Source organism: Ambystoma mexicanum, chromosome 2q (assembly GCF_040938575.1).
Source record: "Ambystoma mexicanum isolate Mex_15411 chromosome 2q, UKY_AmexF1_1, whole genome shotgun sequence".
In the NCBI taxonomy this organism is placed as follows: Eukaryota; Metazoa; Chordata; class Amphibia; order Caudata; family Ambystomatidae; genus Ambystoma; species Ambystoma mexicanum.
Genome location: NC_090924.1, coordinates 1,463,632,273 through 1,463,650,394, shown reverse-complemented (window position 1 = coordinate 1,463,650,394; position 18,122 = coordinate 1,463,632,273). Strand labels below are relative to the sequence as shown.

The window sequence follows — 18,122 nt, the reverse complement described above, 5'->3', positions numbered from 1 at the left end:
GGCCAGCTGGTTTTACCAGCCGCACTTAGCGGGATCCGCTAAGGCATAGCTCTCAACCATTTCTAGTGCAAAGGCGGGTGAAATCACCCGATTTTGTTTTTGGCGGGTGAGACGCCCATTGGAATGAATGGGCGTGCAGGAGGGTTGGCGGGTGAGTCAGCCCTTTACAAGGCGGGTGACACCCGCCAAAAGCGTGTGAGTTGAGAGCTATGGCTAAGGGACCAGGGAGCTAATAACTGGCCCACTATTTGTGGCCCATTATTAGCTCCTTCCCCATTCCCATTGAGCCCTATGGGGGCTCGAATGGGAATGGGGAATGGTTTTCAGAATGGGGACTTACTGAGTCCTCCAAGGTTGGAATGATCAGGTACAGACTACCTGACCAGGACATGGGTTTGGAGGCAGCCATGGTACTATTAGCACCATGGCTGCCTCCAAACTCGTAATGAGGCCCAGTGTGTGGGGGCTTGGGACTATACTGTACTAAAGAACCAGCCTGCATCACTTCCTGATGAGCTAGTCCTTGATTGCTCGACCAGCGCTAACCTATAGAGAATCTTAGCTGAGGTCCTCTGTGCCTCTCCTCTACCATGCAGAGAGAGAGAGCAGAAGTACAGACACCCCCCTCCAGTCTTTATAGATGTTTCTTACAGGAGCTGACACTGCACTGATAATATGCTGGATGTTTCCTACAGAAGCTGACACTGCACTGATAATATGCAGGTTGTTTCTTACAGGAGCTGACACTGCACTGATAATATGCTGGATGTTTCCTACAGGAGCTGACACTGCACTGATATGCAGGCTGTTTCTTACAGGAGCTGACACTTCACTGATAATATGCGGGATGTTTATTACATAGCTCTCAACTCACACGCTTTTGGCGGGTGTCACCCGCCTTGTAAACAGCTGACTCACCCGCCAAGCCTCCAGCACGCCCATTCGTTTCAATGGGCCTCTCACCCGCCAAAATTAAAATCGGGTGTTTTCACCCGCCTTTGTGACACAAATGGTTGAGAGCTTTGTTATTACAGGTGCTGACACTACACTGATATGCAGGTTGTTTCTTACAGGAGCTGACACTACACTGATAATATGTGGGATGTTTCCTACAGGAGCTGACACTACACTGATATGCAGGCTGTTTCTTACAGGAGCTGACACTACACTGATAATATGCGGGCTATTTCTTACAGGAGCTGACACTACACTGATAATATGCAGGAGGTTTCTTACAGGAGCTGACACTACACTGCCATACTTGCCAACCCTACTGATTTAGGCAGTAGGCTACTGCTTTTTAAGCAGTTCTACCGCCTACAGATTTGGGTGACAGATCCTACTGCTTTTTACAGTGGCAGGTAGTTTATGTGACTCTAAGGCAGTTCATCTGTGCGGTGGGTGGTTAAGTGATACATATGAGCGATGGGCTCAGATCAATCCACTGACCTGACAGCTACATGACTCTGCCCTGCACCACTGTCCGGAAAAACCTTAGGTGAGCCACCAGTGAAGGCAAGTGGCATCGCGTACCACCATCTCACAGCATCTGCCTACCAGACTGAGGGGGGCATCAGTCTCCATGTTGTTCGGTGTTCAATCTGCACTGCAGGAATAAATATGTACTGCCTGAGCTTCTGCTACAGAGCAGTGGCAAACGTTGCCTACTAGCTCTCTGTAATTATTTTCTGTGAAGTTAGATAATTTAATTTGGTGTTAATTTACCATTCACAGTTATACATTTTAAACATTTGAGCATCATTTCATGTTGTGCTGCTTCATGTGTCGTGCATTTTAAAATACTCCAGTGGTGAAAACAATGTATGTTTTGTAATTTCCTGTGATTTCATTGTTAAGTATTATTTTTGAAAACTTGAAAAATCCTACATCTTTTTGGTCACAGAATGTTCGCAAGTATACACTGATAATATTGAGGTTTCTTCTAGGAGCTGATACTGCACTGATAATATGCAGGATGTTTCTTACAGGAGCTGACACTGCACTGATGACGTGCAGGATGTTCCCTACAGGAGCTGACACTACACTGATAATATGTGGGATGTTTCTTATAGAGGTTGACACTACACTGATAATATGCGGGATGTTTCTTATAGAGGCTGGCACTGCACTGATAATATGCAGGATGTTTCTTCCAGGAGTTGACACTGCACTGATAATATGCGGGCTGTTTCTTACAGGAGCTGACACTGCACTGATAATATGCGGGATGTTTCTTACAGGAGCTGACACTGCACTGATAATATGCAGGATGTTTCTTCCAGGAGCTGACACTGCACTGATAATATGCGGGCTGTTTCTTACAGGAGCTGACACTGCACTGATAATATGCGGGCTGTTTCTTACAGGAGCTGACACTGCACTGATAATGTGCGGGATGTTTCTTATAGGAGCTGACACTGCACTGATAATATGCAGGATGTTTCTTCCAGGAGCTGACACTTCACTGATAATGTGCGGGATGTTTCTTATAGGAGCTGGCACTGCACTGATAATATGCAGGAGCTGACACTGCACTGATAATATGCGGGATGTTTCTTCCAGGAGCTGACACTGCACTGATAACGTGCAGGATGTTTCTTCCAGGAGCTGACACTGCACTGATAACATGCGGGATGTTTCTTCCAGGAGCTGACACTGCACTGATAACGTGCGGGATGTTTCTTCCAGGAGCTGACACTGCACTGATAACATGCGGGCTGTTTCTTACAGGAGCTGACACTGCACTGATAATATGCGGGATGTTTCTTCCAGGAGCTGACACTGCACTGATAACGTGCGGGATGTTGCTTCCAGGAGCTGACACTGCACTGATAATATGCAGGGTGTGTCTTCATTCTGGAATGAGGAGGCTGTGAAAGAGCGTTACTCCCCATTTCCTGCCCCGTGTTTGCAGGATCGGGTATTCCCCAATCCTGGAGGCCGGCCACTAGGGGGTTATTCCCCATGTCCGGTTCCTTCTCCATGTCGCGGTCCTGAAGCTTCTTCTTCTGTCCGGGCTGCAGGAAGCTGAGGCCCGGTGAGGTCTGCACAGCGCCCCGCTGCGGTAGGTGTCATCGGATGCGTGGCTCTGCGCAGCCCCAGAGGGCAATGCATCGCAGCAGCCCGTGCACATGGTGCACGTGAGCAGGTGGCATGTGTGTGGCTGCTGTGTGGGGCTCACTGAACGTGTCACCACTGCTGATATCGATGGACGTGTACACCACCATCAGGCCCCCGGGGGATCTGAGCCCTGCACCCTGGGGATCTGAGCCCTGCACCCCAGGGGGATCTGAGCCCTGCACCCGGGGGATCTGAGCCCTGCACTCTGGGGGATCTGACTCCTGCATCCAGGGGGATCTGAGCCCTGCAACCGGGGGATCTGAGCCCTGCATCCAGGGGGATCTGAGCCCTCCACCCCAGGAGGATCTGAGCCCTGCACCCCTGAAGATCTGAACCCTGCACCCTGGGGATCTGACTCCTGCATCCAGGGGGATCTGAGCCCTCCACCCCAGGAGGATCTGAGCCCTGCACCCCTGAAGATCTGAACCCTGCACCCGGGGGATCTGACTCCTGCATCCAGGGGGATCTGAGCCCTGCACCCGGGGGATCTGAGCCCTGCACCCCGGGGGATCAGAGCCCTGCACCCTGGGGATCTGAGCCCTGCACCCGGGGGATCTGAGCCCTGCACCCTGGGGATCTGACTCCTGCATCCAGGGGGATCTGAGCCCTGCATCCAGGGGGATCTGAGCCCTCCACCCCAGGAGGATCTGAGCCCTGCACCCGGGGGATCTGACTCCTGCATCCCGGGGGATCTGAGCCCTGCACCCGGGGGATCTGAGCCCTGCACCCTGGGGATCTGACTCCTGCATCCAGGGGGATCTGAGCCCTGCACTCTGAGGGATCTGAGCTCTGCACCTTGGGGGACCTGAGCCCTGCGCCCAGGGGATCTGAGCCCTGCACCCAGGGGATATGAGCTCTGCACCCAGGGGATCTGATCCCTCCACCCCAGGGGGATCTGAGCCCTGCACCCTGGGGATCTGACTCCTGCATCCCGGGGGATCTGAGCCCTGCACCCGGGGGATCTGAGCCCTGCCCCCAGGGGATCTGAGCTCTGCACCCTGGGGGATCTGAGCTCTGCACCCTGGGGGATCTTACTCCTGCATCCAGGGGCATCTGAGCCCTCCACCCCGGGGATCTGACTCCTGCATCCAAGGGGATCTGAGCCCTGCACCCGGGGGATCTGAGCCCTGCATCCAGGGGGATGTGAGCCCTCCACCCAAGGGGGATCTGAGCCCTGCACCCCAGGAGGATCTGAGCCGTGCACCCCTGAGGATCTGAGCCCTGCACCCTGGGGATCTGAGCCCTGCACTCTGAGGGATCTGAGCTCTGCACCTTGGGGGATCTGAGCCCTCCGCCCAGGGGATCTGAGCCCTGCACTAAGGGGATCTGAGCTCTGCACCCTGGGGGATCTGAGATCTGCACCCTGGGGATCTGAGCCCTGCACTCTGGGGGATCTGAGCCCTCCACCCCGGGGATCTGAGATCTGCTCCCTGGGGATCTGAGCCCTGCACCCTGGGGGATCTGAGCCCTCCACCCCGGGGGATCTGAGCCCTGCACCCTGGGGTTCTGAGCCCTGCACCCTGGGGATCTGACCCCTGTACCCTGAGGGATCTGAGCCGTGCACCCTGGGGATCTGAGCCCTGCACCCTGGGGATCTGCCCCCTGTACCCTGGGGATCTGACCCCTGTACCCTGAGGGTTCTGAGCACTGCACCCCGTGGGATCTGAGCCCTGCACCCCAGGAGGATCTGAGCCGTGTACCCCTGAGGATCTGAGCCCTGCACCCTGGAGATCTGAGCCCTGCACTCTGAGGGATCTGAGCTCTGCACCCTGGGGGATCTGACTCCTGCATCCAGGGGATATGAGCCCTGCACCCTGGGGGATCTGACTCCTGCATCCAGGGGGATCTGAGTCCTCCACCCCAGGGGGATCTGAGCCCTGGACCCAAGGGGGATCTGAGCCCTGCGCCCTGGGGATCTGAGCCCTGCGCCCTGGGGATCTGAGCCCTGCGCCCTGGGGATCTGAGCCCTGCACCTGGGGGATCTGAGCTTTGCACCCTGGGGGATCTGAGCTCTGCACCCTGGGGGATCTGAGCCCTGCACCCAGGGGATCTGAGACCTCCACCCCAGGGGGATCTGAGCCCTGCACCCCGGGGGATCTGAGCCCTGCACCCTGGGGATCAGAGCCCTGCACCCGGGGGATCTGAGCTCTGCACCCTGGGGGATCTGAGCTCTGCACCCTGGGGGATCTGAGCCCTGCACCCAGGGGATCAGAGCCCTGCACCCCAGGAGGATCTGAGCCGTGCACCCCGGGGGATCTGAGCCCTGCACCCTGGGGATCTGAGCCCTGCACTCTGGGGTATCTGAGCTCTGCACCTTGGGGGATCTGAGCCCTGCACCCTGGGGATCTGAGCCCTGCACTCTGGGGTATCTGAGCTCTGCACCCCGGGGGATCTGAGCCCTGCACCCTGGGGATCTGAGCCCTGCACTCTGGGGTATCTGAGCTCTGCACCCTGAAGGATCTGAGCCCTGCATCCAAGGGGATCTGAGCCCTCCACCCGGGGGATGTGAGCTCTGCACCCTGGGGGATCTGAGCCCTGCACCCTGGGGGATCTGAGCCCTGCACCCAGGGAATCTGAGCTCTGCACCCTGGGGAATCTGAGCCCTGCACCCCAGGGGATCTTGGCCCTGCACGATGGGGGATCTGAGCTCTGCACCCTGGGGGATCTGAGCCCTGCACCCAGGGGATCTCAGCCCTGCACCCTGGGGGATCTTAGCCCTGCATCCTGGGGATCTCAGCCCTGCACCCGGGGGGATCTGAGCTCTGCACCCGGGGGATCTGAGCCCTGCACCCCAGGGGATCTGAACCCTGCACCCTGGGGGATCTGAGCTCTGCACCCTGGGGGATCTGAGCCCTGCACCCAGGGAGATCTGAACCCTGCACCCCGGGGGATCTGAGCCCTGCACCCTGGGGATCTGAGCCCTGCACCCCAGGGGGATCTGACCCTCCACCCCGGGGGATCTGAGCCCTGCACCCTGGGGATCTGAGCTCTGCACCCTGGGGGATCTGAGCTCTGCACCCCGGAAGATGTGAGCCCTGCACCCTGGGGATCTGAGCCCTGCACCCTGGTGGATCTGACCCCTGTACCCTGAGCGATCTGAGCCCTCCACCCCAGGGGGATCTGAACCCTGCACCCTGGGGGATCTGAGCCCTGCACCCTGGGGATCTGAGCCCTGCACCCCAGGGGGATCTGAGCCCTGCAACCCGGGGGATCTGAGCCCTGCACATCTGGGCCCTGCAACCCTGGGGATCTGAGCCCTGCACCCTGGGGGATCTCAGCCCTGCACCCTGGGGGATCTTAGCCCTGCACCCTGGGGATCTGAGCCCTGCACCTGAGGGAATCTGAGCTCTGCACCCCAGGGGGATCTGAACCCTGCACCCTGGGGGATCTGAGCCCTGCACCCAGGGGATCTGAGCCCTCCACCCCAGGGGGATCTGAGCCCTGCACCCTGGGGATCTGAGCCCTCCACCCCAGGGGGATCTGAGCCCTCCACCCCAGGGGGATCTGAACCCTGCACCCTGGGGGATCTGAGCCCTGCACCCTGGGGATCTGAGCCCTGCACCCCAGGGGGATCTGAGCCCTGCACCCCGGGGGATCTGAGCCCTGCACGCTGAGGGATCTGAGCCCTCCACTCCAGGGGTATCTGAGCCCTGCACCCTGGGGATCTGAGCCCTGCACCCCAGGGAGATCTGAGCTCTGCGCCCCTGGGGATCTGAACCCTGCACCCCAGGGGGATCTGAGCCCTGCACCCCAGGGGGATCTGAGCCCTGCACCCCGGGAGATCTGAACCCTGCACCCCGGGGGATCTGAGCCCTGCACCCTGGGGATCTGAGCCCTCCACCCCAGTGGGATCTGAGCCCTCCACCCCAGGGGGATCTGAACCCTGCACCCTGGGGGATCTGAGCCCTGCACCCTGGGGATCTGAGCCCTGCACCCCAGGGGGATCTGAGCCCTGCACGCTGAGGGATCTGAGCCCTCCACTCCAGGGGGATCTGAGCCCTGCACCCCGGGGGATCTGAGCCCTGCACCCAGGGGATCTGAGCCCTCCACCCCAGGCGGATCTGAACCCTGCACGCTGAGGGATCTGAGCCCTCCACTCCAGGGGGATCTGAGCCATGCACGCTGGGGATCTGAGCCCTGCACCCCAGGGGGATCTGAGCCCTGCACCCTGGGGATCTGAGCCCTGCACCCCAGGGGGATCTGAGCCCTGCGCCCCGGGGGATCTGAACCCTGCACCCCAGGGGGATCTGAGCCCTGCACCCCAGGGGATCTGAACCCTGCACCCTGGGGGATCTGAGCCCTGCACCCTGGGGGATCTGAGCCCTGCACCCAGGGAGATCTGAGCCCTGCACCCCGGGGGATCTGAGCCCTGCACCCTGGGGATCTGAGCCCTGCACCTCAGGGGGATCTGACCCTCCACCCCGGGGGATCTGAGCCCTGCACCCTGGGGATCTGAGCCCTGCACCCGGGGGATCTGAGCCATGCACCCCGGGGGATCTGAGCTCTGCACCCTGGGGGATCTGAGCTCTGCACCCTGGGGGATCTGAGCTCTGCACCCCGGAAGATCTGAGCCCTGCACCCTGGTGGATCTGACCCCTGTACCCTGAGGGATCTGAGCCCTCCACCCCAGGGGGATCTGAACCCTGCACCCTGGGGGATCTGAGCCCTGCACCCTGGGGATCTGAGCCCTGCACCCCAGGGGGATCTGAGCCCTGCAACCCGGGGGATCTGAGCCCTGCACATCTGAACCCTGCAACCCGGGGGATCTGAGCCCTGCACCCTGGGGGATCTCAGCCCTGCACCCTGGGGGATCTTAGCCCTGCACCCTGGGGATCTGAGCCCTGCACCTGAGGGGATCTGAGCTCTGCACCCCGGGGGATCTGAGCCCTGCACCCAGGGGATCTGAGCCCTCCACCCCAGGGGGATCTGAGCCCTGCACCCTGGGGGATCTGAGCCCTCCACCCCAGGGGGATCTGAGCCCTCCACCCCAGGGGGATCTGAACCCTGCACCCTGGGGGATCTGAGCCCTGCACCCCAGGGGGATCTGAGCCCTGCACGCTGAGGGATCTGAGCCCTCCACTCCAGGGGGATCTGAGCCCTGCACCCCGGGGGATCTGAGCCCTGCACCCTGGGGATCTGAGCCCTCCACCCCAGGGGGATCTGAGCCCTGCACGCTGAGGGATCTGAGCCCTCCACTCCAGGGGGATCTGAGCCCTGCACCCTGGGGATCTGAGCCCTGCACCCCAGGGGGATCTGAGCCCTGCGCCCCGGGGGATCTGAACCCTGCACCCCAGGGGGATCTGAGCCCTGCACCCCAGGGGGATCTGAGCCCTGCACCCCGGGAGATCTGAACCCTGCACCCCGGGGGATCTGAGCCCTGCACCCTGAGGCATCTGAGCCCTGCACCCCAGTGGGATCTGAGCCCTGCGCCCAGGGGATCTGAGCCCTGCACCCTGGGGATCTGAGTCCTGCACATCTGTGCCCTGCAACACGGGGGATCTGAGCCCTGCACCCCAGGAGATCTGAACCCTGCACCCCGGGGGATCTGAGCCCTGCACCCTGAGGCATCTGAGCCCTTCCCCCCCAGGGTGATCTGAGCCCTGCACCCAGGGGATCTGAACCCTGCACCCCGGGGGATCTGAGCCCTGCACCCTGAGGCATCTGAGCCCTCCACCCCAGGGGGATCTGTGCCCTGCACCCCAGGGGGATCTGTGCCCTGCACCCCAGGGGGATCTGAGCCCTGCAACCCAGTGGGATTTGAGCCCTGCAACCCGGAAGATCTGAGCCCTGCACCCCAGGGGGATCTGAGCCCTGCACCCCGGGAGATCCGAACCCTGCACCCCGGGGGATCTGAGCCCTGCACCCCAGGGGGATCTGAGCCCTGCACTCCGGGAGATCTGAACCCTGCACCCCGGGGGATCTGAGCCCTGCACCCCGGGAGATCTGAACCCTGCACCCCGGGGGATCTGAGCCCTGCACCCCAGGGGGATCTGAGCCCTGCACCCTGGGGATTTAAACCCTCCACCCGGGGGATCTGAACCCTGCACCCCGGGGGATCTGAGCCCTGCACCCCGGGAGATCTGAACCCTGCACCCCGGGGGATCTGAGCCCTGCACCCCAGGGGGATCTGAGCCCTGCACCCTGGGGATCTGAACCCTCCACCCGGGGGATCTGAACCCTGCACCCAGGGGGATCTGAGCCCTGCACCCAGGGGATCTGAGCCCTCCACCCCAGGGGGATCTGAGCCCTGCACCCCAGGGGGATCTGAGCCCTGCACCCCGAGAGATCTGAACCCTGCACCCCGGGGGATCTGAGCCCTGCACCCCGGGAGATCTGAACCCTGCACCCCGGGGGATCTGAGCCCTGCACCCCGGGGGATCTGAGCCCTGCACCCCAGGGGGATCTGAGCCCTGCACCCCGGGAGATCTGAGCCCTGCACCCCGGGGGATCTGAGCCCTGCACCCCAGGGGGATCTGAGCCCTGCACCCCAGGGGGATCTGAGCCCTGCACCCCGGGAGATCTGAACCCTGCACCCCGGGGGATCTGAGCCCTGCACCCTGGGGATCTGAGCCCTCCACCCCAGGGGGATCTGAGCCCTCCACCCCAGGGGGATCTGAACCCTGCACCCTGGGGGATCTGAGCCCTGCACCCTGGGGATCTGAGCCCTGCACCCCAGGGGGATCTGAGCCCTGCACGCTGTGGGATCTGAGCCCTCCACTCCAGGGGGATCTGAGCCCTGCACCCCGGGGGATCTGAGCCCTGCACCCAGGGGATCTGAGCCCTCCACCCCAGGCGGATCTGAACCCTGCACGCTGAGGGATCTGAGCCCTCCACTCCAGGGGGATCTGAGCCATGCACGCTGGGGATCTGAGCCCTGCACCCCAGGGGGATCTGAGCCCTGCACCCTGGGGATATGAGCCCTGCACCCCAGGGGGATCTGAGCCCTGCGCCCCGGGGGATCTGAACCATGCACCCCAGGGGGATCTGAGCCCTGCACCCCAGGGGATCTGAACCCTGCACCCTGGGGGATCTGAGCCCTGCACCCTGGGGGATCTGAGCCCTGCACCCAGGGAGATCTGAACCCTGCACCCCGGGGGATCTGAGCCCTGCACCCTGGGGATCTGAGCCCTGCACCTCAGGGGGATCTGACCCTCCACCCCGGGGGATCTGAGCCCTGCACCCGGGGGATCTGAGCCATGCACCCCGGGGGATCTGAGCTCTGCACCCTGGGGGATCTGAGCTCTGCACCCTGGGGGATCTGAGCTCTGCACCCCGGAAGATCTGAGCCCTGCACCCTGGTGGATCTGACCCCTGTACCCTGAGGGATCTGAGCCCTCCACCCCAGGGGGATCTGAACCCTGCACCCTGGGGGATCTGAGCCCTGCACCCTGGGGATCTGAGCCCTGCACCCCAGGGGGATCTGAGCCCTGCAACCCGGGGGATCTGAGCCCTGCACATCTGAACCCTGCAACCCGGGGGATCTGAGCCCTGCACCCTGGGGGATCTCAGCCCTGCACCCTGGGGGATCTTAGTCCTGCACCCTGGGGATCCGAGCCCTGCACCTGAGGGGATCTGAGCTCTGCACCCCGGGGGATCTGAGCCCTGCACCCAGGGGATCTGAGCCCTCCACCCCAGGGGGATCTGAGCCCTGCACCCTGGGGGATCTGAGCCCTCCACCCCAGGGGGATCTGAGCCCTCCACCCCAGGGGGATCTGAACCCTGCACCCTGGGGGATCTGAGCCCTGCACCCCAGGGGGATCTGAGCCCTGCACGCTGAGGGATCTGAGCCCTCCACTCCAGGGGGATCTGAGCCCTGCACCCCGGGGGATCTGAGCCCTGCACCCTGGGGATCTGAGCCCTCCACCCCAGGGGGATCTGAGCCCTGCACGCTGAGGGATCTGAGCCCTCCACTCCAGGGGGATCTGAGCCCTGCACCCTGGGGATCTGAGCCCTGCACCCCAGGGGATCTGAGCCCTGCGCCCCGGGGGATCTGAACCCTGCACCCCAGGGGGATCTGAGCCCTGCACCCCAGGGGGATCTGAGCCCTGCACCCCGGGAGATCTGAACCCTGCACCCCGGGGGATCTGAGCCCTGCACCCTGAGGCATCTGAGCCCCCCACCCCAGTGGGATCTGAGCCCTGCACCCAGGGGATCTGAGCCCTGCACCCTGGGGATCTGAGTCCTGCACATCTGTGCCCTGCAACACGGGGGATCTGAGCCCTGCACCCCAGGAGATCTGAACCCTGCACCCCGGGGGATCTGAGCCCTGCACCCTGAGGCATCTGAGCCCTCCCCCCCAGGGTGATCTGAGCCCTGCACACAGGGGATCTGAACCCTGCACCCCGGGGGATCTGAGCCCTGCACCCTGAGGCATCTGAGCCCTCCACCCCAGGGGGATCTGAGCCCCGCACCCTTGGGATCTGTGCCCTGCACCCCAGGGGGATCTGAGCCCTGCAACCCAGTGGGATTGAAGCCCTGCAACCCGGAAGATCTGAGCCCTGCACCCCAGGGGGATCTGAGCCCTGCACCCCGGGAGATCCGAACCCTGCACCCCGGGGGATCTGAGCCCTGCACCCCAGGGGGATCTGAGCCCTGCACTCCGGGAGATCTGAACCCTGCACCCCGGGGGATCTGAGCCCTGCACCCCGGGAGATCTGAACCCTGCACCCCGGGGGATCTGAGCCCTGCACCCCAGGGGGATCTGAGCCCTGCACCCTGGGGATCTGAACCCTCCACCCGGGGGATCTGAACCCTGCACCCCGGGGGATCTGAGCCCTGCACCCCGGGAGATCTGAACCCTGCACCCCGGGGGATCTGAGCCCTGCACCCCAGGGGGATCGGAGCCCTGCACCCTGGGGATCTGAACCCTCCACCCGGGGGATCTGAACCCTGCACCCCGGGGGATCTGAGCCCTGCACCCAGGGGATCTGAGCCCTCCACCCCAGGGGGATCTGAGCCCTGCACCCCAGGGGGATCTGAGCCCTGCACCCCGAGAGATCTGAACCCTGCACCCCGGGGGATCTGAGCCCTGCACCCCGGGAGATCTGAACCCTGCACCCCAGGGGATCTGAGCCCTGCACCCCAGGGGGATCTGAGCCTTGCACCCCGGGAGATCTGAGCCCTGCACCCCGGGGGATCTGAGCCCTGCACCCCAGGGGGATCTGAACCCTCCACCCCAGGGGATCTGAGCCGTGCGCCCTGGGGGATCAGAGCCCTGCACCCCGGGGATCTGAGCTCTGCACCCCAGGGGGATCTGAGCCCTGCATCCCGGGAGATCTGAGCCCTGCACCCCGGGGGATCTGAGCCCTGCACCCCAGGGGGATCTGAGCCCTGCACCCCGGGAGATCTGAGCCCTGCACCCCGGGGGATCTGAGCCCTGCACCCCAGGGGGATCTGAACCCTCCACCCGGGGGATCTGAACCCTCCACCCCAGGGGATCTGAGCCGTGCGCCCTGGGGGATCAGAGCCCTGCACCCCGGGGATCTGAGCTCTGCACCCCTGGGGATCTGAGCCCTGCACCCAGGAGGATCTGAGCTCTGCACCCCGGTGATCTGAGCCCTACATGTGGGGGGATCTGAACCCTTCACGCGGGGAGCTCTGACAGTGGAGGCAGGCATTTACTATCAGCCTCTGAGTGCCTTCTATCAGGAGTGGGCTGTAACTGGTGAGCTTCAGACAAGTTGTTGCTTCTCATCTTCTACACCTTTGTGCTTTTGATGTGGTATTTTTATATTCCTGCACATCTGCCCATGTGGAATTATCGCCCATTTCCTTTTTGCGGCGTTCCTAAACACTGGTCGTTTGAGTGTGCTCATTTTGAACCATGAAAAAGCTTTTCCCATTGATTAGCATTGGAGTAAAATGCACGGTGGGCAGCAGAAAGTTATATATAATGTCACCATGTTTGGCTGAAAAGGGGTGGGTCTCCAACCAAAATTGGATGAGTTGCTTGGTAGGGCAGTGAGGCTGCGAGACCTCAAAATGTGTTCTTTTTTTATTGTGATATGAAATTCGGCTTTTCGCACACGACAAAATAATGATCATGTATGATATGATATGATAGATTATTTATAACGCGCTTAATACCCAGAGGTTTCTAAGCGCGGACCCGGGGATCGAACCTGTGGTGCTCCATGTTGTCTTGCTCCCAAGGCGAGCACATTGCCACTGAGCTATCCTCCTGAGCCATATTTCCCTTCTGTATACAGAAAAGAAAAACATACATGTTCCTAACCTATCCCCAGGTCATATGTAAATTTTTACAATTATACAACATAATACAACCCAGACTGTTCAAATATCTACTAAACGTTCCAAGTAGAACAACCTTAACCTATAAACCGCAGGAGAGAGATTAAGATGTGCTGCGGTTTTTGCCTTACATTTCCACCACATAACACGCAATCGCCATTTATTTTACACCCCGTGTCCCACGCAGCCATGATTTCCCCCGTTGGTATAAGGTTTAGACGGAAGCGCAGAAATTCTGCTCGCCATTTGAAATCAGGAAATTACTTTAGGTAGCCTCTAGGTTTACTAATCTCTAGCCAACTTGTAACGGCGCAGTCTGTCGATTGTTGTTACCCAATCTCTTCTCATTATAGCCCTTTTAACACCTACCAGGTTAACAACCAAATCAACTATTGTTCTTGAACAGTTATCGAAAATGTCCACCACCAATCCTTTTAACTTGCATAGAAATTGCCTATTGCCTTTGTAGGCCCACTCCCCGACTTACACGCCCAAGTACAAAAGAATATGACACACCCCAGCGGGGAGTGAGACCAGGAGGACAGGCTGCAAGAGTTAGTCGTCTATATATAAAATTTGGCATCCAGAGAACTCTGCTGCCCGAGAGCGCTCTGGCAAACATTATTTTTTTTATTTTTTATTTTTAAACCATTTTATTAATTTTTAAACCAACAATACAAACCAAAGTTGCAGTATATACAAGAACTTTTCAATTACACTTTTAAAAGTCACGCTCACTGCATCCCTTATCCCACCCCCCGCTACAAGCCTACTTCTGTTAATGTTCTGTTTCTGCATCCTGTGATGGGGTATTTCTTCCCATGGGATCTGATGGGTCTTGCATTGACCAAAATAGTTCTGCTATCAGGAGCCTCCAAGCCATCAGAGTCTCAGTCTCCTCCTCCCCCCAACGCTGCTGGTTTCTTGCCATACCACAGTTTCTGCCTCTGCCCATTTCTGCAAATCCGCCCACCATACTTCCCATCGTAGTTTGTGGCATGTCTTCCACCCCATTGCAATTCTCCTCTTCGCAAGCGCATATGCCAGGTCCTTCAATTTGCTGAAATGCCTAAGTTTCTGTGGCCTAGGTAACCCCCCTAACAAGCAGGTCCACGCAGTGTCCACTGCGATCTTGATACCCTTTTCTGCCAATTTGTGTGCAACCTCTCCCCAAAAGCGCCTTATGACCAGAACATATGGACCATATCTGTGTTTTCCTCATCACATTTAGGGCATGCCTGCCTTCCCGCATTTTTTAACTTGATTCTATGAGGTGTCAGATACGCCCTATGTGTAACGTACAATTGCAACTGTTTAAGTCTTGCGGTCCTTGACACTTTCTTGTGAAAGCCTTGGACTTGCTCCCACATCCCATCCTCCATCGGGGTTCCTACTTCCTCTTCCCATTCCAGTCGCAGTTGCACCATCTCTTTCCCTACTATGGCCATCATCATCTCATATATTCTGGATATCTCGTGTCCCCCCTCTGCTATGTCATATATTGTATCTATAATAGCATCTGGTTCTTCATCAAGCACCGATTCGGGCCACATTCTCTTAATCTTCCGCACCAGTCTATGGTACGTGATATATCGGCCAGTATGTAGCCCAGTTTCCACCCCCCAACTCCCCAAAGGCTGTTATGGTCCCCTCTTGCCAAATATCTCCCATGGTCGCTATACCAACCAACTCCCAATGGTTCCTGATTATCATCCTTAGCTGCTCTTCCCCACCCGCCAGTGCAACCAGTGGTATCTGAGGGGAGCACAGGCATGGCACCCCATCAGTTGACAGGCCCTACGCCTCATCTTCCATCCCAACACCATCATCTGTGGACGCCCATTCATCTCTTCCTGAGAAAACCACATGACCTCCTTCAGGTAAAATGGGGCACAATCCCGCCTGAACAACCTGGTTTCAGTGGTTTCGTCCTCTGAAAGCCATTTTGCCACGTATTGCAGCTGACTTGCAACGTAATAGACTTCATAATTAGGCAGCTTTATGCCCCCTTTCTCGTAAAAATTCTGTAGCTTCCAGAGGGCCACCCTATTTCGCGTGCCATGCCATAGGAAGTCCCTACACATACTGGCCAGTCTGCTAAAGAACTTCTTTGGTATCATATACGGGATATTCCCGAAAAAAGGCAGGAGTCTAGGCAGGACCACCATCTTCAGCATTGCACTACGTCCCATCATTGCTAAAGTCAGCCTAACCCAGAACCGCATGCAATTCTCAGTTTTCTTAATGGCTACTTCCGTATTGCGCTTTTGCTTTTCCTCCACTGTGTGGTATATATCTATTCCTAGGTAGCGGAATGTATTAATCGCCCATGGTACCTGCAGCATCGGTAGCTGGTTCGGGGGGGTCCCTTTATATCCACCCAATGGGAACATGTTAGACTTCTGAGGATTCACCGCTATACCAGACAGTCCCGCATATTTCCCCATCACCTCCAGAACATATTGGAGGTTTTCCTCCAGGTATCGCAAGTACAATAATATGTCATCTGCATATAATGATATCAAGTATCGTTCACCTCCCACAGAGATGCCTATCATGTCATATTGCTGCCTTAAATAAATCGCTACGGGTTCCAGGGCTAAAATATATAACATTGGGGACCACGGGCAACCCTGCCTAGTCCCTCTGCCTAGTTTCCAACTCTCCGATATCACTGTTCCAGTCTTCACTCTGGCCAGTGGTTCACTATATAACATCCTGGCCCACTGTAAATATCCTGGACCCATCCCATAGCCCGCCAGGGACACGAACAACCATGGCCATTTGACTGAGTCGAAGGCCTTTATTGCATCCAATGACACAACCGCCAGTTCGTCCTCACTTTCGTTCCCGTATTCAATGACCCTATGGAGCCTCCTAAGATTGTGGGATATGTTCCTGTCAGGGACATCGCCCGTCTGGTCCGGGGGTATCAATTTGCCTATAACTTTCCTTAACCTATTTGCCAAAACGGCAGTCAGAATTTTACTATCTTGATTCAGCATCGACAGGGGTCTATAAGAACTACAGCTATGCCCTGGCTTGTTAGGTTTGGGAAGTGGTATTATGATCGCTTCTCTAAGTGACTCTGGCAGTCTGCCCAGCTCATACGCCTCATTCAGCATGTCTAACAACGGTGGGAGAACCTCATCTTTAAATATCTTGTAAAATTCACTTGGGAGTCCATCAGCTCCCGGGGTCTTACTAGTTGGCAGCTGTCTCACCACCTCCCCCAACTCCTCTAAGGTAATTGGCGCGTCCAGCTCCTCTCTTTCTTCAGCACTAATCTGCGGCAATCCTATGTCCTCTAGGGTTTCCTCTATCATCGCGCGATTATCCTCCCCATCATCCCCATATAGCTGCCCGTAATAGTTTGTGAACTCCAAATTAACACCCTCTTGAGTATCCACCACAATTCCATCTTCTCTTATTATTGATCTAATCGGGTGTCTGTGGGTTTCACTCTTATATAGCCAAGCCAAGATTCTTCCCGGTTTATCTCCTCCCGCATGCTGTCTCTCTATATACTTTCTATAGTTAAGGTTACATAGTCTTTCCCAGTGACCTGGACACTTTTGCTGCAGTTTTAATATCAAATCAGTGTCCAGGTTGGTACTATTTTCTCCCTTAAGTGCCCTTTCCAGTTCTTCCTCGGTCTCTCGCAGATCCGCCAGGATCCCTCCCTGCAGTCCTTTCGATTTTGCAATAGCCACTCCCCTAACTACAACTTTGAAGGCCTCCCACAGCGTGCCCGCCGAGTCCACACTGCCCGTGTTCGTCTCAAAGTAACTTACAATCTCCTCCCTCATATCCTCCCTAAAGAGGGGGTCTCTGAGCGCTTCCGCTCTGAGGCGCCACGTCGGAATTCTTGCTCTCGGGGGGCAACATTGCCATCCAACGATCAAAGGCGAGTGGCCCGAAACGACTCTCGCCTTATATTCAACCTGCGTGATTTCTGTCAGTATCTCTGGGGTGGCAAAGACATAGTCCAGCCTTGTATGTAGTTGCTGTGGGGCAGAATAATGCAAATATTGCCTCTCATGAGGGTGGCACGCCCTCCACACATCTTCAAGCCCAAAATCATTCAGCAGCGTCTGTAACGCTTAAGCCGACGGCGTAGGCTTATCAATTTTCCCATCTGACCTGTCCACTCTAGTATCTAGTACGCAATTAAAGTCCCCCCCAGCTCAACGCACTCCCCACACACATGCTAAGGTTGTTACACAGCGTTTTAAAATACGCAGCAGTATTTTGAGTGGGGGCATATGTGTTTACAATACTTATCTCCCTATTTTCCACTATTCCCCTCACCACGACCATCCTTCCATCCGGCTCCACCAGCATGTGCAACAGCTGGAACGGGACGTGTGGTGCCACCCAGACGATCACTCCCCTGACATAGGCCGAGTATGAAGAACCCACCACAGTCCCCTTCCATTTCCTTCTAATCATCTCCATCTTGTCTCGCGCCAGGTGCGTCTCTTGCAACAGGGCAATATCTATCCTTTGCCTCCGCAGATATAGCAGAACCTTGTTTCTCTTCAGGTAACTATTGAGCCCCCTGACGTTCCAAGTTACTATGTTAAGCTCCCCCATAGCGTGTCCAATTCCTGCCACCTCCCCCACCCATGCAGTCCCATTTCAGTCGCTTAACTCGTCTATATAGGCTCATACCCCAACTTAAACTCCCTCTACCTATAAACACAACAGACCCCTCCACCTCCCTCCCACCCCCTTCCCTCCCTTCCCCA

General features: G+C 58.1%; 1 pseudogene; it reads left to right on the top strand.

Annotated features, from left to right (window-relative positions):
• Window positions 1-2,966: 2,966 nt before the first annotated feature.
• The window catches only part of LOC138570266 (zinc finger protein 850-like), a 177,673-nt pseudogene continuing 162,517 nt past the window's right edge, over window positions 2,967-18,122 (top strand).